The following is a 24751-nucleotide window of genomic DNA, read 5'->3' on the forward strand; positions in this document are numbered from 1 at the left end:
ATGTGAACTCCATGCAGCGATGGACCTGGGTGAACCCTCCCATTCGTCTGGGAAAGGGGCAGGCAAGGCAGGGATGTGGATTCTTGGCACGGGCCAGCCGTGATGTCCCAATGCCCACTGCAGCAGCACCTGCATTTCCAGGCGCTCAGAATCACAAATAGGCAGCAGGTTTAAAACAAACATAAGGAAGTATTTCTTCACACAACACACAGTCAACCTGGGGAACTCCTTGTGACGAACTGGGAAAGTTCTTAATGTTTTCTCTGAATACTGTGTTGGTGCCTCAGTGTCCCCATGGCAGTTCTTAAGTATCTGGCAGAGCAAAGGGCCAGTGCACCTAAATGCCTGACACTCTGTCTCCTAGCAAATGATGGCCTGGGCCCCTCCTCTGCAAAGGTGCCAGCTGAAGGTGTTGGAGACAAAGGGATCAGGTGACCTCCTGGCCCGGGAAAGGGGCTGAGGAGAGAGGAGGGGCTGGGAGGGGTTGTTAGTCTGGAGCTGGCTGGGGTCAAGGGTGGAGGGCAGGCCTGGGGGTCTGGCTCACTGCCCCCCAGAATGGACCCAGCCGAGGGGTCCAGTTCGCTGTATCGACAAGCTCTGTTTTAGACCCTGTTCCTGTCATCGAATAAACCTCTGTTTTACTGGCTGGCTGAGTCACGTCTGACTGCAAAGTGGGGGTGCAGAACCCGGTGGCTTCCCCAGGACCCCGCTGGGGTGGACTCGCTGTGGGAAGCGCACGGAGGGGCAGAGGATGCTGAATGCTCCAAGAAGAGACCCAGGAGGTGAAGACGTGTGAGCTTCTTGCCCTAAACAAGTCTGCTCCAAGGGAGAGGAGGCTCCCCAAAGTCCTGCCTGGCTTTGTGGGGAGGAGTTCCAGAGCATCGCCCGGTGACTCCGTGACAACTGGTGGCAGTGGTGGGATGTACTGCACCCCGTGAATGGCGCTGCTTGCAGTAAGTGACTGGGGAGCAGTAAAACAAAGGAGGGATAATGAGGACCAGGCATGCTGAAGGCTCAGAGTGGGACGGTTTCAGGGGGCGGTTAACCTCTGGGAGTGTGTGACCAGCGAGAAGGACTGTTGGAGTAACAGGGTCCCCCTGAGGACTGCAGCCAGCAGTCTCAGGGGTGGAGGAGCTTGCCGCTCAACCCTGGGAGAGAGAAGGATTTTTGCAGTAGCAGGGTTCCCCGGGGGATTGCAGGAGCAGTCCCAGGGGTGGAGGAGTCTGCAGCTTGACCCTGGCAAAGAGGCGGTGATCACAAGAAGGGCTGGCACACCAGGGGTTCTTCCTGGAAACCATGGGGGAGCCAAGAGCACACAGGCCTGTGAGTCCAGAGCCACTTGGGAACGGTGAAGTGATGGCCTATCACCATCTCCTTGAGAAGGACATTGTGATCCTGTGCACAAAGAGAGGGTTACGCATGGGGAAATTCACCAAGGCACAGTTAATCGTGCAGTTGGAGGAGAAGGACCGCTCTGAGGAGCAGATTCCTGGCCCAGATGGGGCTACAAGAGGATCTGAGAGCAGCTGGAGCATCAGCCAGGCATCCCCGGGAGTCTGGTCCCCAATCAGACGAGGGTCTTCACGATTGGGTTCCCCATCAGGAGATTGGAGACGGATGGGATGGGAGCAGAGCCTGAGAGAGCTAGAGGACCGTGAGAGAGAGCAAGAGCCCGAGGAAGAGCTGCAGGAGAAGCAGCAGCAGCGTGGACTGGTGATGGTGGAGCAGAGAGACATAGGGGGCTGCCCAGGGGTCAGTGGGGAAACACGCCTGCGGGGGCGAGACCCTGGGACAGAGAGAACTGTGGTGGTGCAGCCCCAGATGCTGAGGGACTGTGGGACCTGGGTGAAGTTCCCTGGGGTGGAGCCCCTCGCCCTGCCTATGGCCCAGATCCCTGTGCAGACACAGGAGGCGTCAGGCTGGCTGGTCGTTGGGGTTCTCCAGGATATCGGCTGGGAGGCCCTGTTGGGGGGTGACTGTCTCCCCGTGGGACAGGATCCAGGCCCCGCTCCTGTAACGGCCGAGGGTTTGAATTCAAATCCAGGGAACCAATTGGCTAGGATGGAAATGGTCAGTGAAAATGCAAATAACCTGGCTGGCAGGGGGGAGGGGCTGCAGGGCTCAGGATACCTGCCTACCTGTAACCAGCCCCCTGGGGCTGAGTGGGAGGGAGAGATGCTCCCTGCCCCCCTGCACACCGGAGAGGGGGCTCACGCTGGCTCTGATGCTGTGACCAGAGCAGAGAGCTCGCTGCCTGCCCCCACTGGGACAGCAAGGGCAGCGCTGAGCACGGGGGGAGCTGAGACCCCAGCTGAGTGGGGGGACACCCGGGCAGGGCAGGTCAGCTGCCAAACAGGTTTGCCTGGTCCAGACGTGCTGCTGGGAAGTGATTACACAGCAGGGAGGGAGCTACCAGGGACAGGGCTCAGGGGGGCTGCCACCCCAGGCCCAGCCAGCGAGAGGGAGCAGGTCCCACTCCCTTCCCCCAGCCGCTGAATCCCAGACTGAGCTGCAGAGGGATCCCTCCTTGGAGAAGCTAAGGGAACTTGCTGACCACAGCGCTGCAAACCCCCTTGGGGAAGGCTGCAGGGACAGAGTCCTGCAGGAGGAGGGATTCCTGTACCGGGAATGGGCTCCCCAAGGGTAAGTAGAACTGGGGGGAATCGGGAGGCAGCTGGTGGTGCCCCAGGAATCCACAGGGCTCTTCCCATTTGAGCTGCTGGATGGGAGGAGAGTGAGGGGACCCCTGGACCTGAAGAGGGAGGATTGGATGGAGAAGGGGGAAGACCCCCGGGGGGATCTCTTCCCTGAGGTGGGAGACAATCTCCCCATCAGGTGTTTCCCATTCAGAGTCACTGGGAAAGCAGCCCAGAACCTGGAGAGAGAGGTCAGGAACATGCTGGCTTTAGATGGGATCCAGCCGTTTTACAGCCCATGGGCCTCACCCGTGGGGCTGATCCCCAAGGGAGACAGGATGATCTGGTTTTATGGGGGCTATCAGAAGCTTAAAGCCATCACAGTGTCCAATGCCGACCCCATGCCTAGGCCTGGGGAGATTCTAGACAAGCAGAGGGCGATGGAGAACTTGGCCCTGGCAGACACAGATAAGGTGTGCATCTTTAGCCAGATCTGGGAGGAACAGGTGTCCCAGGTGAAGAGGGGGCTGGGCTGCCTCAAGGAGGTGGGACTGACCTTAAAAGCTGGAAAGTGTAAGGGGGGACGGCAGAGGTGTTGTGTCTGGGCCACAAAGTGGGAAGTGGCTGCCCAAGCCCAGAGCTGGCCAAGGCCAAGATGGGGGCTCTTAAGTGCTGGGAGAAGACCCCGTCCCAGTTTGGACCCCAGAGGTATTGGGGTAGCAAAAGGGTTCAAGCTGCATAAACCTTCCCACATGCGGCCTGCAAGTGCCATCAAGCACACCCGACCTAAGGGAGGGCGTGAGACTGGACTGTCCTGGCGTAACTCACACCAAGGAATGGGAGAGATGCTGGGGCATCCATGGGAACGTTGGTGGGTTCGAACTTCCCCAGGTCACTGGCTGGAGTGACCTCGCTCAGTTCAGTCTCGAAGGGGGGAGAGATGTGACGAACTGGGAAAGTTCTTAATGTTTTCTCTGAATACTGTGTTGGTGCCTCAGTGTCCCCATGGCAGTTCTTAAGTATCTGGCAGAGCAAAGGGCCAGTGCACCTAAATGCCTGGCACTCTGTCTCCTAGCAACTGATGGCCTGGGCCCCTCCTCTGCAAAGGTGCCAGCTGAAGGTGTTGGAGACAAAGGGATCAGGTGACCTCCTGGCCCGGGAAAGGGGCTGAGGAGAGAGGAGGGGCTGGGAGGGGTTGTTAGTCTGGAGCTGGCTAGGGTCAAGGGTGGAGGGCAGGCCTGGGGTTCTGGCTCACTGCCCCCCAGAATGGACCCAGCCGAGGGGTCCAGTTCGCTGTATCGACAAGCTCTGTTTTAGACCCTGTTCCTGTCATCGAATAAACCTCTGTTTTACTGGCTGGCTGAGTCACGTCTGACTGCGAAGTGGGGGTGCAGGACCCTGTGGCTTCCCCAGGACCCCGCTGGGGTGGACTCGCTGTGGGAAGCGCACGGAGGGGCAGAGGATGCTGAATGCTCCAAGAAGAGACCCAGGAGGTGAAGACGTGTGAGCTTCTTGCCCTAAACAAGTCTGCTCCAAGGGAGAGGAGGCTCCCCAAAGTCCTGCCTGGCTTTGTGGGGAGCAGTTCCAGAGCATCGCCCGGTGACTCCGTGACACTCCTTGCCAGAGGATGCTGTGCAGGCCAAAAGTTTTGGGCTCAAAAAAGAATTAGAGAAGTTCATGGAGGATAGGACTATCAATGGCTATTAGCCAGGATGGGCAGGGATGCAACCCCATGCCCTGGGTGTCCCTCAACTTCTCCTCCATGAACGTATCTAATTTTTTTTTAGCCATGTTATGCTTTTGACCCTCACAACATCCCCTGGCAAGGAGTTCCACAGGTTGATTGTGTTGTGTGCAGGAGGACTACTTCTTTATTTTTTTAAACCTGCTGCCTATTCATTTCATTGGGTGACCCCTGGTTCTTGCGTTATGTGATGGGGTAAAGAACACGTCCTTATTCACTTTCTCCACACCCAACACGACTGTATTGTCCTCTATCAAACTCCCCTTTGTGGCCTCTTTTCCAAGCTGGACAGTCCCAGTCTTTTTAATCTCTCTTCAGACGGAAGCCGTTCCACAGAGTTAGAGCCCTGTGCAACTCTGCTAACTGGCTGACCCCTGCTACTCAGCTTCCGAAGCGCCTACCTGCTTCACTATTCATTATTATTATTACAGTAGCTAGGGTTGCCAGTTGTGATTGGACATATTCCTGGAGCTGTCATCACATGATATAATCTTTAATTAAAAGATTAATTTTTAATTCCTGGAGATTCCAGGACAATCCTGGAGGCTTGGAAACCCTAGCAGTAGCACCTGGAGGGCCCTGGCCAAGATAAGGACCCAATGGTGCTAGGCACTTCACAGAGAGCAGGCGATAGTCCTAAGGGAGTTAGGTGCCGAAATACCTTTGCAGTCTGAACAAGAGAAGACAAGGGGTGGCAGGAAGTAGGAATATCACTCCCATTTCACAGATGGGAAACTGAGGGAGGAAGTGGTTTACCGGGGATTCTGTGACAGAGCCAGAAATCATACCCAGCTCCCCCGAGTCCCATATCATCCTTCCTCTCCTGTCCTTTGATGGGCTCTTGGAGGGGAGATTGCTCCATTGTGACCTTTTCCGATTGTCTGAAAACTTTTTTCCACAGTTAATTTGGCTAAAGTGACAGCTGGGGGGGGGGGGCGCACGAAGGGGAGATCTCGGTAATAATTAGCATCCAAAGGAGGCATGCAAATCTCTCAGGCTTTGTGGTGGCGACTTGCATGGGGCTTTGTTAGGGTGGATCCTCATAAATGTTTATACTCTCAATAAAGTCGCCTTCCCCCCCCATGGTATTCAGATTTTATATCCCACGTTTTACAAGTAATAAAACCACACTTGCTTTGGGGATTTCTTTTCTATTTTTCAACACAACCAATCACGAGGCACAGTGAACCAAGAATCCTCAACCTCTTCCTGTCACCCACAACCACTGGTGGGACCCCAGCTAACGAAGTACCCACGAGGGAGTGGGAAGACGAGGAGGGGATGCCCTGGAGTGCTATGCTATGATCGCATAGCAGGGGGCTGGACTATGTCCCAGAAAGTCCCTTCCAGGCCTCTGTCACTAAATGGCAAAGGCCGGAGAAGGCTCCCCCCGTCCCCCAGGGAAATACATGAACACCTGTTCTGGGCGCATGGCGTGGAGGGGTGGGGGGCAGTTCTTTTACAAGCTGCACTTGGAAGGAGGGCAAACAGATGTTGTTTTCTTCGCAGAGACTCTAATTGACGACTGTTCTCCAAAAACCCTGAAGATGGAGAAGTGGTGTTTTCACAAAAGAGTTGGGGCCATTTGCTCAACCAGATGGTGCCGCTGCCTCTTCACGCCCACCCTATTCCTCCTCCTCTCCTTGGGCAGCGGAGACACGCCATCCCCCCCCCCGCCCCCACACCCTGCTTCTGCCGGTCGGCTCTGGGGAGAGAACGCAGGGATATGTGGGGACACGCCGTTTGGCCAGAATGATGCCGCATATCAGAGACTGAAGGTGCTGTGTATAGGAACTGGGGAGTATCCCTTCAAATTGCTTTGGAGACTGCTAATGGGGCCTGCCTCTCTCCTATTGCAGAGGCCACCAGAAACTAACCTTGGCTAACCATCAGGCCGTATCATTGTAAATATGATTCTTAATCAATACCAATAAAGTGTAAGTTCTTTGTGTCAGGGATTGTCTTTTGTTCTGTGTTTGTACAGCCCCTGGCACAAAGGGATCCGGGTGCATGACTGAGGTTCCTAGGGATTACACGAATACAAAATAAAGGGTGTAACTGCATCCCCGCCGGCATCACTGCAACCAGGCAGAATGGCACCATGCAGTGAGAATTTGACAAGGATACTGGCGTTAACACCCATCCACGCGTGGGACTTTGACAATCACAAGAGCTGTCACCCGCACAACATCACACTCAGGGGGAAGAGCGCCCCCCTGCTGAGTCACCCCCACCGCTCCCTGCAGCACAGCTCCTCCGAGCATAGTGCCAAGGAGATCTACCCCAGACCGAGTCACTGACTCTCCACCCTGGGTTTCTCTGAAAGGTCTCCCAACCAGGTGCTGACACAGAGCATAAAGTTTGCTCAGCATGGGTGACCCGATGAGCAATTGACGAGCTCCTCCCCCCATGCTCTTGGGAGAAGTTAAACAGGGCCTTGCACAGGTGAGTTCTCCGTTCCCGGGATGGGCACAGGGTCTGAGCCACAGCCCGACCCTCCATGTGGAGCACGGACCCCCCATCACAGCCCCTTCTCGCGTCAAGGAACCGACGAGAGTCGAACAAGCCTCACAGCCTGCCGAGGGCTCAGTGCTGAATCAGTTCCCTTGTAAGATCAAACGAGAAGCTGCAGCCCCTGATTACAGGGACCGCTAACAAGTTCTCTCGGCTAGGAAGTAATTAAGGTGTTATTGTTTGTACTCCACCTGATAGGGCGCCGGAGATGCAGCAATTACTCCGGTCGCGATTACAGTTCATTTGAAAACATGTAAATAAGCAGGAGGTGTTTGTGAAATGTCAGCAAAAAAACCAGCCCCCTGCGTTAACACCCAGATTGGCAATTTCAAGTGGAAATAAAAGGTGTAATTGCATGTCCGTCGGCTTCATTGCTTCTTTCTTCCCTATCGCCAGTACTAATTACATTTCATTCATTCCCTCTCACAAGCCAGCCTGCACTAGAAACCTGAACGGTTCCTTCCACGGCCTATGATGCTCCAGGTAACCCTGGAACAAGAGTGACCCATTCACTGGCCTCGCTCAGATGGGAGGCCCCAACCCTCCTGCCACTCTGGTGATTCCTAGGCATCTGTATTAACCCCCGATTTGTGTGAACTCGGGTGGTCCTTCCTGAGCCCACGGCACTCACAGGCAAGACCAACGGCCATGACTGCTGCAGATTCCTCCCTGATGTAATGGAGTCACAGCTGGGGACTCAGGAGGTTCCCAGGAACCCAGGGGAGAGAGAAAAGTAACAAGTGAGTTTAGAGAAGGCCTGAACTCCACTGCACATCAGGGAATGAACATTTTACAGAGCTCTCCCCACTACGTCTTTTGCAGGAGCTCAGGGGGGAAGAGCTCAGTGGTTTGAGCATTGGCCTGCTAAACCCAGGGTTGTGAGTTCAATCCTTGAGGGGCCACTTTGGGATCTGGGGCAAAATCAGTACTTGGTCCTGCTAGTGAAGGCAGGGGGCTGGACTCAATGACATTTCAGGGTCCCTTCCAGCTCTGTGAGATGGGTATATCTCCATACAAGAGCCCATGTAGTGTGGAAGCCTCTCTCCTCTTGGGCACTAGTGCAAATCCAGCCCATGACTGAGGAGGCTGATATTTGCTGAGCAGCACCTGGACAATGGATGGCCCTGCACCCTCAATGAGCAGGGACGCCAGTGTCAGCGTTTGCCTCATTGTAGTATTGAGGAGTGTGGCTTTAAGGGCTGAGCTTCCCAGATGGAGAGGCTGGGCAGGGCACAGGGAAGCCCTTGTTAGGCACAGCCAGCTGGACTCAGACACCGAATAAAGCAGAGCTCAAGCAAGCACCTTCAGCACTGAGTGATCTCTGAACACCAAGCATATGTCCAGCCTCTATCATCCTTTTCTGAATTTCATCCCATTTCCTCTCATTCTCTTTTACTGTCCTCAACACTTCCTCTCCCCTCCTTGGGGCGAAATCTAGGTCCCATGACAGCCAATGGCAAAACTCCCACTGACGTCAGTGGGGGCAGGGTTTCACCCTGAGCGTTTAAACCTTTCTTGCACTCACAGGCTGTGACCGCGTCCTGTCCTTTGTCCAGTTAGACATACAGGGCATGATCCTCCATCTCTCTGCACCTTGCATGGTTATTTACACTGGTGCAAAATGGGTGTGAAATGCCACCAGATCAGCAAGGCAATGCAGCCCCTCCCGTCTTCTTGCACTGGTGTAAAAACAGCACGGTGAAGGGCAACAGAGAAAAGAGAATCGGGCCTGTTTCATTCGGTCTCTTTTTCACCATCAACCAACCCCACCAGCTGTCTGATCACTTTTGTTTCTTGCCTTCCGTTTGTCAATATCTTGCTGATAATGCGCTGCCCAGAACAGAACAAGGTGCCCGGGAGTGCTCGGACCTCACCCAACCGGGAAAGGACTGTCCGCTCCCTGTCCTGCGATGGGTGGCCTCGAAGGTTGAAGCCCAAAACTTGTGCTGGCCTTTTTAGCTCTCATCCCACATCCTGTCTAATTCACTATCCATTCCCAGCGCGAGGTTTCTCAGCACGACAGCCCCGCGCCGTCCTCACTCCCAGTGAAGATCTGTGATTTCCCCTTGATGTTCATTTTGCTTTGTGACGTTTTTCCATATTTAGTCCCCCCGTGGTATTTTCTGCCTCTCCCTCTCCCTCTTGCTCACTTTTTCCCTGCCCTTTGCAAGTCCTCTGCATTTAGAGTCAGAGGTAAACACCACGGACACGCTGCTCCCTCCCTCCCTTCCAGATAATTCATCAAAAGGCCAAATATAACCCAACTCTCCCGCTCCCTGGGCTGCCCCATTTGCCACCTCCCCACAACCTGCTCGCCGTTTAGTGGTATCCTTTGTTTACAGTCTTGCAGCCAATTTTTAATCCATATGACTTTTCGCCAAGGCAATTTGAATGCCATTTCTATCTAAGCATTCAAGAGGCACAGCAGCAAATGCCTGAGTAAAATCCAAATAGATTACATCTACCATCAGTCCTAAATCCACTAGGGCCCCCAACCTGCACCCATGTACTCACTTAAGTAATTTTAAGACACACACAGGAAATCTTGTTGCAGTCAAGGGGACTGTTCACATGTGTTAAAGCTATTTTCACACATCAATCTTTGGGAGGGAAGAGCCTCGTTTTGCTGTTATCATCAATATTCTAATAGCACCTCGGGGCCCGTTGTGCCAGATGCGGTACAGACGCATAGTGAGAGAAAGTCTCTGCTCCAAAGAGTCTCATAATCTCAGTGAACAAGACTGATGAAGAGGACATGATTTGCCCAAGGTCTAACAGCAGATCATTGAGGATCTAGGAACTGAATCCCCATATCCTGGCTCCCAGTTTAGTGCCCTGTCCCCAGACCATGCTGCCGAACAAGCAGCCTGCTGTCACAAGGTTTATTCTTTCCTGCCTCATGGTGGTTACATTATCCTTCAGATGTTTGGTGATTTTTTTCCCCTTTTCATGAATGTTGCACTATTTTAGCAGAAGGTAGACTCACAGCACAATAATTATCAGGATCACGCTGCCTACCCCTTTTTGGAAAACCAATATTCCATTTGCTTTCCTCCTTCCTGGGGGCTTCTCCCTGGCTGTCCACGGTTTAAAAAAGAATGCCTCTAAGCTACACTGTCAGGTTGCAATCTAGTAGATAGCACATTAGACTGGGATTCAGATGTGAGTTCTAATCACCACTCTATCATCTGGGTGACTTCTGAAAAGTCCCTTCACTCTCTGTGCCTCAGTGTCTCCATCTGTAAAATGGAGACAATGATCCTAACCTTTGTAAAGCACTGCCAGCAGGGTGTTGATCCTCTCTCTCTGACACATACTCCCAGTGCCATCTAGAGCAATTCACTTCCTCTCTGCATCTCTCCATTTTCCCCATCTTTAACTTCCCTAGCCCTTAGGTGAGGTTTAACGGGGTGCTATGGCAAGGCATTCTGAGCACTCTGCATAGCACTGCAATGAAAGGTACTGCAGAAATATATGATGGTAATGCCCAGGATCACCAGGGAAGCAGGCAGCTTAGTTATGCCCCAATGCGCTCTTTGACATCCCATTGAACTGCTAGACCACACAGCCTCTTGTGGAGAGAGAGGAAGGAAGTGGGGCCCGTGAACCCAAAGAGGACTGGCTCAATGCACATCACGCACGCACACACCACGCAGACAGCAAAGCAGAGAACAGGCTGAGTGGTGGGGCACATTGGAGCGTCAGCGCCCACGGAATCCATGCCGGGGATTTTTGATGTTCCGTTCTGGCTCTCCATTTGCCGAGCACACACGGAGATCAGGATTTCTATGAATGTTTGATGTATCCTGTGTGAAATAAATACCCTTGATCCAGGAAAAGCTACAAAAGCAAATTACATCCATAAAATCATATTAACAAAGCAAATAATCCACCTTCTCCTCCACTCTGGAGGCTCTGCTCCATCCCTCTCATCATGTTCAAAGCATCCCCACTGCTTCCCTCTAGCTCTCCCCAGCCCCACAGTCCCCAGCCTGCTGAGAACACCAGACTCCCAATTCATCTGCAGCTTCACTTAATGTTCCCTTGACTAGTCTCGGAGCATCTCCTGCCTCTGCTGTTCCTGGATCTTGCACATATCTCTGCTCCACAGCTGTTTCAACATCTGGAAATTCTCCTCTCAAAGAGCAGCCTGTAAAGTATCTGCCCCACTCACCACACCCCCACCTGGCCTCACTCCTGTTTTCAGAAAGGCAGCGGGGGGCGGGGAGGAGGTAAGATCTTTTATTGGAGGAGAGACGCTTTCGAGCTTACATGTTCCTCTTCTTCAGGGCCCATGTGAGCTCGTAAGCATCACTAACAGAAGTCGGTCTGGTAAAAGCTATGGCCCCACCCACCTTGTCTCGCTACTATCCTGGGACCTACATGGCTACCACAACACTTAAAATATGAGGGACATTTCTATAGCGCAGGGGTGGCCAACCTGTGGTTCCGGAGTCACATGCAGCTCTTCAGAAATTAACATGCAGCTCCTTGTATAGCAGGGGGGAGCAAACTTTTTGGTCCAAGGGCCACATCGGGGTTGCCCAACTGTACGGAGGGCCGGGTAGGGAAAGATGTGCCTCCCCCAACAGCCTGGCCCCTGTCCCCATCAGCTCCTTCCCACTTCACGCCCCCCTCAGAATCTCCCACCCATCCACCCCCCCCCGGCTCCTTGTCCCCTGACCACCCTGACCCCTATCCACACCCCTGCCCCCTGACAGGCCCCCCGGGCACTCCCACACCTACCCAACCCCCCCGTTCCCCATCCCCAACCACCTGCCCCAAACCTCTGCCCCATCTAACTGTCCATTGGTCCCTGTCCCCTGACTGCCCCCTGGAACCCCCTGCCCCTTATCCAACACCCCCCCTCCCCCTTACTGGCTGGAGCCAGCCACGCTCCCTGGAGCATTGTGCCTGTGGCACAGTGAGCTGAGGCTGCAGGGGAGCGGGGACAGCAGGGGAGAGGCCAGGGACAAGACTCCCCAGCTGGGAGCTCAAGATCCGGGCAGGATGGTCCCGGGGGCCGGATGTGGCCCGCGGGCCGTAGTTTGCTCACCTCTGTTGTATAGGCACCGACTCCAGGGCTGGAGCTACAGATGCCAACTTTCCAATGTGCCGGGGGGGGGTGCTCACTGCTCAACCCCTGGCTCTGCCACAGACCCTGCCCCCACTCCACCCCTTCCTGCCCCCTCCCCTGAGCCTGCTGTGCCCTTGCTCCTCCCGCCCCCCGAGCCTCTTGCACCCCACGAAACAGATGATTGAGAGGTGCGGGGAGGGAGGAGGAGGCAGGGCTGCTGGTGGTCAGGAGGCACTGGGAGCGGAGGGTGGGGTGTTGATGGGGGGGATGCTGATGTATTACTGAGGCTCTTTGGCAACATGCACTGGTAAACCCTGGCTCCTTCTCCAGCTCAGGTTGACCGCCCCTGCTCTAGCGCCTGACAGCTAAAGACCCCAAGGGCTGTCAGCACACACACTCTGCGCTCTATTGCATCCTTAAGGTATTGACTTGTGATGGCGTCGAGCCAACAGGAGACCCCGTGACCCTTTCCACCCTCTTTAGGATGGATACACAACTCACGGCAACCTGCACGGGGGGGTTGAAAGAGGAAAGGCACCTTCTCCCTCGCCCCTGCATGCAGCGCCCAGGCACAATCAAGACCAGTCTACACAGGGCATCACATCACCTCTCGCTGAAACGCAGCCACCTCTGGGGCGAGACGCTACAGCAGCTCACTGCAAAGTATACGAGAGTTTAGGACAGGAAGTGACGGCTATCAATTGGCAGTAGAAATTGCAGAGAGGATTCGGAGACAGAATATAATCACCTTGGCTGGAAACTGGCCGGGGCAAATGAATGCCCCGATTCTTACACAAATTGCCAGGACAGCTTTCAAGGCCTCAAGTGATCGGGGCGTCAGTTTTACAGCTCACTCGACAGACAGTGCTTTCCTTCAGCACAGCATCCCCTAGCACCACACTGGGGCATTGGAATCAACCCCGCCGCAGAGGGCAGAACGCCCCTTATCATGGAATCACTCACGCTCCCTGCATCACGGCGCCCCCAGCCTCACCCTGCAGCATTGACTGCAAGGGCAGCATGCCCCGCCTGAGTCACCCACATGGTTCTTGGGCAGCACAGCACGCCCCCCGCCCCGTCGCAGCGCCATACACCATGCTAGGGCATCGCTTCCGCACCAACTTCAAGAGGAGAACATCACGAGTTAAAAAACAGAAAATCTAAAAACCCCAGCTCTGGAAGGGAGCAGGAGCAAGGTATTTTTCAATGAAATTCCCCCCACTGATTTGTGTGGAGCTCCTCGCAGAGACCCCTAGCAGGAGGCAGCCGTGGGGTTCCTGCACTCCAGCCCAGCGCCGCCGTGAGTGGGTGGCGATGGATGCACGGCTGCTCCTGCCATCTCTCCGCTTCCCCAGCAGGGGAGGGTGGGGAGGGGGCGATCCTTCCTTTTTATCTTCCCCTCTGTTGAACTTTTCTCTTTCTTATAATCAGGGCTGATATTAATGATGCATAAAATTACCCCTGATTAAAGAACCCAGCGAAAGGGAGGTCGGTCTGCATTAGATCACAACAAGTAGCAGTGGCATAAACTCTCTCACTCACATTAATTGGGCTCCCCTTCCTGCCACCTCGTCCCCTTCGTTAAGGCTGCCTGGGTCCCGGCCCTGTCACGGAGGCTGCGGGTAAGGAGCAAGATTAATGAAGATGCTTTTAGGCTCAGCTGCGATTTTATTTAGGAAATGGCAGCTCCATTCTGCAAATCCACTGGCTTCATTTGGGGGCTTAATTAAACCGTAAATGGATTCAGAAAGGGGATCGCTGGCCGCCTGCACCCCGTCACTCATCTCCTCTCCGGAGTCACTGGGACAGATGGAGGCAGCAGAGACGGGGGATTCTGCTCGCTGCAGGAGACAGGGTGTGAATCGCGCTAGGTGTCAGCAAGGCTAAGGAAGGTCAGCCAGGCTGCAAGGCAGAGGAGGGAGGGCAGATTAGGGTGAGCAGCCTGCAGCTGGGCGTTGGGGCCTGGGAAAAGACATAAGAATGGCCACCCGGGGTCAGATCAATGGTCCATCTAGCCCAGTATCCTGTCTCTGAGAGTGGCCAGTCCCAGAGCTTCGGGCAGGGAGTGTGCAGAACAGGGCAGTGATCCACCCTATCTTCTGCTTCTGGCAGTCCAAGGTTTAGCGTCGCCCAAACATCTTGGCTACTAGCCATTGATGGACCAGTCCTCCATGAACACATCTAGGTCTCTTCTGTAACCAGTTATACTTTTGGCCATCACAACACCCCACCCCATCCAGCAATGAGTTCCGCAGGTTAACTGTGCATCGTGTGAAAATGTACTTCCTCTTGTTTGTGTCAAACCTGCTGCCTTTTATTTCCATGGGGTGACCCCTTGTTTCTGCACCATGGAAGATAGTAACTAACACCTCGCTATTCCCTTTGGCCACGCCACCAGGGATGTCGTTACTAGGTCTGCAAACAGAAGGGGGTTTAGTTAGGTCCAGAATGATGCCCCACGGGAAAGGAGAGGGGAATCCAAGCGAAGCCACTCGTATCCTGCAAGGGGGGGCAATGGGCCCAGACAAACACAGCTCCGAACAGCCCCAAACTCAGAGATGGACAGACAGAGCTTCAACCGCAATCTCCCCAGCCCTAGCCCAAGCTTTGCTGCCACTCCCACGGGGGTGGAGGGCGGGGGGCAGAGAGACTTGAACAGAAAACTGCTCAGTATCCAACACTGCCCAGCTAGGCGGCTGCAGCAGCCTGAGAGAAGGACTCAACTGGAGTTCAAGGAGCAGCACCTCTTTAGCGCAGCCGGGCAGCCTGTGGAGACTACAGATCCCAGTGTGCATCTTGAGCCAAGCAGCCTCCTGCCCGGGTTGAGAATGAGTGCTGTGCATGCTGGGAGCTGTAGTCTCTGTATTAAAGATGGGGCCACCACGGGCTGGACTGTAGCACTCTTTTAGAAGGTGTCGTAGTCCAGTGGCAACAGCACCAGGCTGGGCATCTTGAAACCTGTGTCCTACTCTCTGTTCTGCCACAGGCCCATGGAGCGACCTTAGGCAAGTCCATCTCGGCTTCCTCCATCACTAAGTTCTCTGCACGTACAGCACCAAGCGCCATGTGGCCCTGATCTCATTTGTGCCCTCCAGATGTTAATGTAATACAAAGGACCAATGACATAGGCTCTCTCCAGCCCAGGCTTCGCTCCCTGGGGTCTTAAAGATCAAGTTCTCCCAATCATTGGGGAAGCTGTCACAAGTTCTGATCCGTCCATCCTCATCAGTCACAGTCTCTCCCCATCACTGGGGACACATCCTATTCTGCCTCCTCCTCTTATTCCTAAGCATATGGGAACAAATGTAGCAGGGCAGCAGAGCACGGCATGAAGTGGGTATCTTTCCCCCACAGCAGGGTACAGTGAAGTGAGCCGGAACGATTGCTGTCCCTTTACAAAAATGACACCTTGAATGAAAAATAGCTCGGGAGGGGGGGAGGGGGGTCATAACATTTTAAGTTAATGACGTGGAAGTACAGCAAAAAACCCGATCAAAGCCCCTGTGATCTCCATGGCAGCATCAAAGGAGCCATTATTAGAATAAAGAATACCACAAGGGTTGAAAAGAGTTTGTCTGCTTCCTGAAAAACGGCCTGTCCTTTATGTGTGACGAGAACTACCGGCCCAGGCTGGACAATGGAATATTTTGCTTCGATTGAGCTTGTCTGGCCCCAGTCACAGCAGTATCTGAGTGCCTCACAATCTGTACCATATTCACCTTCACAGCGCCTCCACGAGGCAGGGCAGAGCTATGATCCCCATTATACAGATGGGGAACCGAGGCACAGAGAGGCTAAGGGATTTGCCCAGAGTCACACAGGAAGCCTGTGGCAGAGCAGGGACTTGACCCTCAAGTGCCAGGCTAGTGGCTATGCTTCCTCCCTAAGACTGTTGGGCATGACCTTGTGCCGCCACGGTTAATGACCCAAGAGCTCTCACCCATCTGTCATTCCACAATTCAGCCACAGTCCTGTGCCAGGCCCTAGGTAAGCAGCTTTGCATATCACTACTCCTGGCCTGTAGCAGAGCCTGGGCAAAGGTGGTCCCTTGCCCCCAGGCATGCCTTCCAGCGCATTCTGGGGGACATTTTAATCTTTCTTCAGAGCCATGGTGGCGAAAGAACACATTTGCATCATGGAGTCCTCAAATATTTTCTTTCCTCGCAGACGCTCCTGCTTCTGCACGGGGTGGGTTCCTGCCTTGCATCAGCCCTGAAATGTTAAGCTGCTAACACTCGTTATGAAAGAGGCATGGGGCCATGAAAAGAGGTAATGTCTGTGGACCGCTGAGCTGGGCCTCTTGCCGAATCCCAGCTGACCGGAATTGTTTACTTTTGAAAGTCCATCCATAATTCAACAGCTTCATTAACTCGCTAGCCGAGATCCTGAGCCGCTGACTTTCCAAAAGGCCGGGCTCTCGCTAATCACCTTCCGTCCATCCTGCTCCCTTTGTGAAAGAGCCGGGGATTTAAAAGGCGCCAGAGGCTGGGAGGGTGAGGCAAATGTGCTAACATCCACCCCACACATACGTCCCCTTAAAAAACCCCACTGCAAATAGGCAGCAGCAGAAGCGATTGAGTCGGAGGGGAGACCTCTGAGTGGACGAGATGATTTGATCCAAATCCACTGCAGTCAGTGGAAAAACTCCCACTGGTTTCAATGGGCTTTGGATCAAGCCTGGAAGAGGAGACAAACCGCTCCTTCTTTGCACAGAAGAAACGCACCGTCGTCTGGAGTTCAGCGGCACTGTAGGGCGGGTGGATGGATAGATTGATCCATCGCCCATGGCATGTGATGGCCTCTGATCAGCTCTCTCAGTCCTGTTACCATTTCCCTGTCATCACAGATGCATGGGGCACTTGGCAGACTCCTTGACATCTGATTTAATCCTGTCACCTGGGGCAACATGTCCCATGAGTCTGATCTAGCGTGGGACGGGGAGTCAGGACACCGGGGTTCTCTTTGCCGCTCAGCCACCAACTCGCTGTGCGATAAGCCGCATCCCTTCTCTGTCTCTCAGTTTCCTCCATCTGGAAAACGGGACCAGCGACACTGATCTTTGCAGGGGCACCATGCGGCCAATGGAATGTCTGGAAGGCAACATTGTGCAGTGGGGAAAGCACCAGCCTGGGGCCCGTAAGACCTGGGGTTTATGCCTGGCTCATTACTGGAGCTTGGGCAAGCCCTGTCCTTTCTCTGTGCCTCCACTCCCCTGGCTGGGGATAATGGCAGTAAGCTCTTTGGGATTGACAGATGAAGAGCTGCTGTGTAGGAGCTGGAGATGATGATTCACAATGCTTAGCACACGGATTCAGGCAGTGACGCTCACAGGGGCTTTTCCCTTGTTACTTGGGTTAAATTTGGGCATTTGATTGATTTTCCATTTTCCGCCCCACAGAACTGTGAACAGGACTGCTGCAAAGTCATCCAGAGACACAGTGATCGGGGGCCAGGGGCCAAGGAATGCAACCACGCACGTTTGTATCATCCAGCCTGGGCAGCTGAGCACTTTTTTGCAGAGTTCTTATTTAAATTTTTCATTAAAATTTCTCTCTGGCTCCACAGGCCTCGAACAAAAGGCAGCCTGATTGCTTATGTTATTTCCCCTCTCCTCCCCATTCTCTGATCGCAGCCCTGTTCATTGGAGATGAATAGCTCTGCTTTGAGAGCCGCAAGAGAGATTTGTTGAAAGGATCACCTGTCAAGACACCTCAGGAGCGAGGACAGAGCGGCTCTCGCTGCCTTAAAAGTCTCTGGGAAGCAAGACAGTGAGAGGAGGATCCTGCCACACAGTGAAAGTGACAAAACCCTTATTTCACCTAAATTACTCCAGGGTTCTTTATATTGCTTTTAAACAGCCATTTCTTTGTCCCACGGGCCTAGATTGATGGAGCCAGATTAACTCTGCAGAAGACATGCGATGGAATTAGGAACTCCACCCAGGGAAGGATCCACTGCTCTAACACCGATGGTTCCCAGTGAAACGGCCACCCAGCTGCCCGTTCTTTGGGGGGGGAGGGCATTTGCTCCTTTGGGAGACCTTCTGCAAATGTGGCCAGAACTTTAAAGCTGCGGGATAGAATCCACCAACCTCTTTATCACTGAGACCTGCACTCGGCCACCTGGAGCACCGCGCATGCCCAGCGGCGCACACCGGTCACCAGGACCAGTGGGCACGCCCAGTGACAGACACCCAGCCACCAAGGCTGCTGGCCACACCAGCAGTGGACACTCAGCTGCAGGTTCATTAATGAGCAGGGTTATCCATTGACAGGGATTTTTCTCCACCATCACCCCTAAAAGAAGCTACCAGTCCTAATCATCCTACGGGATAAGTCACCTGAATGACCATTACAAGGAGAGATGATTGGAATCCATGGTTTCCCCATGGGGGTCGATGCTTTGAATCCAGTCCAGCTGACCAGGGGACTCTTTCGAAATTTACCTCTGGGGCGTGTGGAACGACAGAGTCTGCTACCATGTCAGAGGGGCAGGGGACTCAGTCAGGCTTGGAAGAGGGCGTAGAATATCCTGAACTGGAGTTCGGTGCCCAGCTGGAACGGACTCTGAGTGCAGCCTCTGAGAGAATAACTGCAACTGGATTTCCTATGTGCAGACAGAATAGAGTGTAGGTTGGATACCCGATGGCGGTAATAGAAATACAGGGGCTGCCAAACTGCAACAAAGCAACTAGCCATCTCCAACGGTGGCCAATATCATCTACTTGATCTCTCAGACACCCCAGCGCACCTCATTGTGCAATATTATCCATTCCATGGGGAAAGTCACCCTAAGAATATGGCATTGGGGACAGCTGGGGTTGGGCTTGTACTGAGCTGGGGCCTGGAACAGCCACTACTGCTCCCATGATTAATCCAAGTGTTTATGGTTCTGGTTTTCTATGTATAGCCCTGGAACGAGACTGTGGAATGAAGGGGTTTCCCAGGGTGGTTCAGATTGTGGGGAACAGGGCAGGAGGCACTGGCCCTTAAGATTTTATTGCAATACCCAAGAAGAGCTGCTTGCACGGCATTTGTTTGGAGCAACATCCCCATCTGGTGGGTGCTTCAGTTGCTCGCACGCGTGTCCTTTGGGGAGACACTGCACAGCAAGTGGCCCGCCCAGCCTAGGGACTGGGATGCACAAGTAGTAACAGAGGGTGCTTCTCACAAAAACCAACATTGGCAGGGCAGGGCAGGGCAGGGCTTGGCTTGCACCTGAGCCTCGTGCTTTAAACAGCTGCAAAATGGGATTCGGCCTCTAAGCAGAGGCAGCCGAGGGAGCTGACCTCATGGCAGCAGCGCAGGCCCCAGAGCTCTTCTCTGGCACTCTGTGGGTTTTGTAGGAAGAGCACAGGGACAAGGTGAGACAAAGCACCCAAAGAGATAGAACTTGCTGTGGAGTGAACCATCCACGACATGAATGACCAGGCTATGGCAGAGCCAGGTAGCACAGGAGGTCAGAGGCTCTAGGAGCTGCAGAGTATGTCTGTGAACAGTAGACTCATAGGAACCCTAATCCTAGCTCCAAGTGCCCTACCCTTAGGAACCCTAACCCAGGTTCCAAGTTCCCTACCCATAGGAACCCTAACCCTAGCTCCAAGTGCCCTACCCATAGGAACCCTAACCCTAGCTCCAAGTGCCCTACCCTTAGGAACCCTAACCCTAGGACGGGAAGCCCTACCTATTGGAACCCTAACCCTAGCTCCAAGTGCCCTACCCATAGGAACCCTAACCCTAGGGCGGGAAGCCCTACTCATAGGAACCCTAACCCGAGCTCCAGGTGCCCTACCCATCAATACAGAATCCCCTTTATAATCAGGATAACCAAGGACCCAGAGTAAGCGGATGGACAGATGAGAGTCCCGTCTCCACTCTATCACTAGGGCTGCGCCAGGACCCATTTTCTCCCTAGCGTAACTTCGGTGGAGTTACAGAGAGGATGAATTCTGCTCATAGTGGCCGGCAGCGCTAGCCACCGCCCCAGGAAGCATTGCCCTGTGTCTCTGGCCTGCAACAAAAGGCACTGATCCTGACAGTTGCGAAGCTCCAGCAATTCCCACAGACGTCAAAGGGCCCAGTTCTGAGATCCCTTTTCAGTTTTTACACTGACGTCAGTGGGAGCTTTGCCTACATAAGACAGATGCAGGTTAGCTCAGTAGAGCACGGGGTGGGGCGACGGGGAGGACGAGAAAGCCACGCCTGCACCTCCACCCTCAACTTGCGCTACGCCTGGGCCTCTCTTTTGTGGTTTTGCATGTTGCATCTACCCCTCTTCCTCTGAATCGCCACCTGAGTGAGTTTGGAGGAGGGCTTTGGGCACCTGGGCTATTCCAAAGGTCGAAGGACTTTAGTGGCTACTCACATTAGCAGCACTACCTGCATGCTGGGCTTTGAGGGAACCAGGCTACGAAGTGAGGTGCTGCTGTCGGGTTGCCTGGCCGAGTCCCCACTGGCTCCAGAACAGCTTCCATTTCTCCAGCATGTTCGCATGCCAAGCCTCTCTCCACACTTTACAGGAGTTCAATCATACGCTCTGGGCTGCCAGCTCCGGTGCCATCACAGAATACAAAGAGGAAGACACAGGAGACCTCAGCGGTGGGCAACAGAGTGATGCCGTCCCTCTCTGCGGGCACAGATCCTGGCATGAGAACCCACGCGCACAGAACTCTGCCCAGGTGCACTCTTAGGGAGTGCTGTGGAGAAGCGTCACAATAATAGCTTGGACTATTAATCGCTGAGTGCCAAGGCATGGTGGGCGCTGCACAGACACGGCCTCTGCTCTGAAGTGCTTGCAGAGGCCAGACAGCCAGAGGATTATTATCCTGGTTTTATAGCTGAGGAGCTGAGACAAGGAGATCACGCCGTTTACCAGGGAGTCTGCGGCAGAGCAAGGGATAGAATCCAGATCTTTTGAGGCCCAGTGCGTTAGCTACAAGGCTACCATTCCTTTCATCCCTCTCTCTATTGATTTTCGTCACAAAGCCCTTTGCAAACTTCAGAGAGGAGAGGTTTCACAGGCTGAAATGCAGCCATCTCTGGGGGGCAGTGGGGCAGCTGTTTACCAGCACGCCACAGAGACAGGCAGCAATTTAGGCCAGGGAGTGATGAAGAATTTCGTGTCTAGCTAAAATTGCAGAGATGAATTTTAAACGGGGAGAATTGAGACAGGCCACCAGGCCTTGCAAAAGTTGCACTGGGTTATTAATGACCACAAGGGGTCAGGAAATCTTATTGCCCGTCAACACCACGCTAAATGCAACCCTTTCTCAGGAGCATGTCACCAGAGCCACGGCTTTCACCACCATGGTTCTCCTTTGGAGCATCTTCCACCCAAAGGCAGACCAGGCCCAACCCTGCCGAGCGAGCATGAGAGAGTTGCCAGTAGATGACAGGTTATTGCAGAAGCTGCTTTTGAAATCTGACACCCTCCTATGACTGCCCATATCCCCAGAGAGAAATGAGCTCCAAGCAGGCTCACAAGCCATTAGCGTTTGGTCTGGAAGAAGTTAAGCAAGAACTGATTTTCTAGCTTCCCTCAGTACGTTATTTTCACTTTCGATTTCTCATTTGATTTTACGGAGGCTTTTCTGGCCCTAACAAACCTGGTATCTGGTTTGGCCATTTGCTGCTTCGCTCACTAGGTAGCTTTCCCGACTCCCGTATCCCCTCGCTGGGAAAGGCAGATGGTCCCCAGAATCCTGACTTCCAAACCAAATACGAAGTCACCAGACCTTGCCCCGTTGTTGGGGGCGAGGAAAACAGCCCAGCACAGAGAAGCTCTGCAGCGAAGCAGAGTGCCGTTCTTTAAATGACAGTCACAAGCCTGGTCTGTTGCCTTGGATGCCTGACTCAGAACTCCCAAGGCAGCTGCTTTGTGTGGGCCCTGGAGCTGGGAGGAGCTGAGGATCTGGAAGGAGGCTGAGGGATGTACATGGGTCACTTGGCCTTCCCCAGTCATGAGGGTGAGGGCCTGGTTAATGGGTCACAAAGGACCCTAGATGTTTGGGGCCTCCCAGAAAATAATCAGGGGGGTGACTCCTCCTCCTACCCTGGGAGCCTGCTCCCAGGCCTGTCCAATGGACCCACTCTGGTGGTCCTATCTGAGCCCCGTTGACACAGAAACCGCAGTGCCTCACTTGCTCTCTGCCACACCCCGGCTCCTCTCTGCTGGGTGGGGGCAATGCTGAGAAGCCACGCAAGCCGCAGCGCCCCCCCCCCAACTAATGTATGAACCTCCTGAAAGCGGGACACACGCGCTTTGGGGAGTGGAGCAGCCTGGGAAGGGATCAAACACCCACCCCACAGCAGGATCGAGTCCTCGTCTCACTTCTCCATCCCAGGACACGAGGGGCCAAGTCGTGGGCAACCAGAACGCAGATGGCAGCATGGATGCCTCCCAAAGGGGACGCAGGATGTGCCCCAGCCATCAAGGGAGCCTAGCAGGTTACAACGTCCTTCAGTACAGCCAGCCACCTCCCGCCCTCCCAGCTATAAATCCCCTGAGCGCTCTAACAAATAACAGGCCTTTAAGCCTCTGTCAGGGAAATTCATTGAGGAAACGGCCAAGATTGCAGGCTCCATTAACTTCATATTTACAACCCTCTTTTATAGGATTTGGGGCCCGGCTTTGCCTCCTGTCAGTCTGTCATATTACCCGCTGATGAAGGGCCCTCTCCCTCCTGTGCCAGCCCTGAAGGCTGCCAAGCAAAGGACCGGGGAGCCGCTCCGGTGTTTCTTCGCAGGCCTCGGACCATCTGTCTGAGCCACTCAATGGCCCAGGGGTGGGGAGCTGGAGCCGCTGCAGAGAGCATGGAAATTACCCATTCCCGCGTTCTCGCCCATTAATAAATATGAGCGTCGGCCCCGAGACGAGGGAGAGAACAGAGCAAACGCCTGCGTTCCTGTCAGTGGAGCCACGCCTGCCAGCCTTATTCACGGCCGCAGGGCCGGACGGAGGCGGGGGGGGGGGACATAGAGAGAGGGGAAGGGGCCGTACTAAGCTGCTTAGGGGCCCTTCGTCAGAGAGGACACCAGATGCCCATCTGTGGGTGCGGAGCTGCAGTTCTAAAAGCAGAGCCCTGCATGGTTCTGCACCTGCCGCCTCGCCAGCAGCCTCACCGAAACGCTGCGTGTTGCAGGTTGCCAGCCTTCTACACCAGCTGCCGGTCTGCTCTCGGGCCTGGAAGATGACTGCCGCCACGGGACAGGCTGGTGGGGCCCTGGAAGAGCAGCGTGCCGTTTGCCTCCAAGACTGGAATAGTGGGTGTTCTGCAGGTCAGGATTCAGGGCGTCAGCACAGCTGTGGGTCAGCTCCTAGTATTGGAATATGGGGGCAGGAGCTGTGGGTTGAGATTACGGGGCAGTGACAGAACTGTGTATGGGGAGGCCAGAGCTGGAGCAGCATAGTGGGCAGTAGGTCAGGATTGAGGGGCATTGGCAGAGCTGGGGCAGAGAGCCCAGGAGTGGGGGAGAGGAGGATGCTTTAGATGAAGATGAAAAGTGCATGGTCAGAGCAGTTTGTAGGGGGAAGGAGGGTCTCCTTTCATTTGCACCCCCAGCATTACACTCAGTTGTAGGTCGTGCCCGTGCTCCTGCCCCATCACAAGCATGACCCCCTCCCGGTTCCCAGATTCCCTCTGCACCAGGCAGCGATGGGTCACTAAGATGGCCAACTGCTGCCCACAAGGAAATGACAGGAGACCTCCCTGCATCTCGGGCAAACAGCTGGGTAGGAGAACCGGCCCATGGCCCCTGCTGGCACATCGCGGCAGGGGCTGTTTCACTGCTCGGCAAGCCCACGCGCCCTCCTCACGAGCGCTCAGCCTGTAATCATGCAGGAGCAGCACAGAGCTATCTCGTTTACACCCTGAAGCACTTGTCAGAGAGCCGCCCTGACAGGGCTGTTGCTTCATTCACAGCACACCTGAGACATTTGCTTTGCCTTGCACAACGCAGACATTTGTTGTCTACAAATGAGGGGCTCCCCAGATTCCATGCGGGCCGGGAACCAAAGCCGAGCGGCGGCCGATTTAGCAAAGCAATGCCGGCTCGACACGGATCCCTCTCCCCCTACTGCCGCCTTTCTCCACTACGCTCTATACCAGTGCTGTTTGCGAGTCGAGGCTCTCTGGCTGTACTTTCACAGCCCGTGACACATCATAAAATGCCTCCAAAGTTTACCAGAGAAAGGCCAGGAGCAGTTGTGTAAGCGTCTATCTATGAATTCCCAGGTGCAAGGCAGTGAGAGTAATTCAAGCCAATGGCACGGAACTGACGGCATGGCGGCACCAGACCGGCTCTGGCTCGGGGAGGAGGAACCGGGGCTGTGCTAGCTACAGACAGGAGACATGGCTGCCTCGTGTCACGGAGTCCCCGGGCGATGCTCTGGAACTGCTCCCCACCAAGCCAGGCAGGACTTTGGGGGGCCTCCTCTCCCTTGGAGCAGACTTGTTCAGGGCAAGAAGCTCACATGGCTTCACCTCCTGGGTCTCTCCTTGAAGCATTTAGCATCCTCTGCCCCTCCGTGCGCTTCCCACAGCGAGTCCACCCCAGCGGGGTCCTGGGGAAGCCACCGGGTTCTGCATCCCCACTTTGCAGTCAGACGTGACTCTCAGCCAGCCAGTAAAACAGAGGTTTATTCGATGACAGGAACAGGGTCTAAAACAGAGCTTGTCGATACAGTGAACTGGACCCCTCGGCTGGGTCCATTCTGGGGGGCAGTGAGCCAGACCCCCAGGTCTGCCCTCCACCCTTGACCCCAGCCAGCTCCAGACTAACC

General features: G+C 54.5%; 1 long non-coding RNA gene across 1 annotated transcript in view; it reads right to left on the minus strand.

Annotated features, from left to right (window-relative positions):
* Positions 1-24401: 24401 nt before the first annotated feature.
* Positions 24402-24751, minus strand: part of LOC127039193 (uncharacterized) — a 61876-nt gene continuing 61526 nt past the window's right edge. The window contains exon 4 of the long non-coding RNA XR_007770917.1: positions 24402-24452. This is a non-coding gene — a long non-coding RNA (uncharacterized LOC127039193). The remainder of the gene's footprint in view (positions 24453-24751) is intronic.

The sequence above is a fragment of the Gopherus flavomarginatus genome, chromosome 22 (genome assembly GCF_025201925.1).
Source record: "Gopherus flavomarginatus isolate rGopFla2 chromosome 22, rGopFla2.mat.asm, whole genome shotgun sequence".
In the NCBI taxonomy this organism is placed as follows: Eukaryota; Metazoa; Chordata; order Testudines; family Testudinidae; genus Gopherus; species Gopherus flavomarginatus.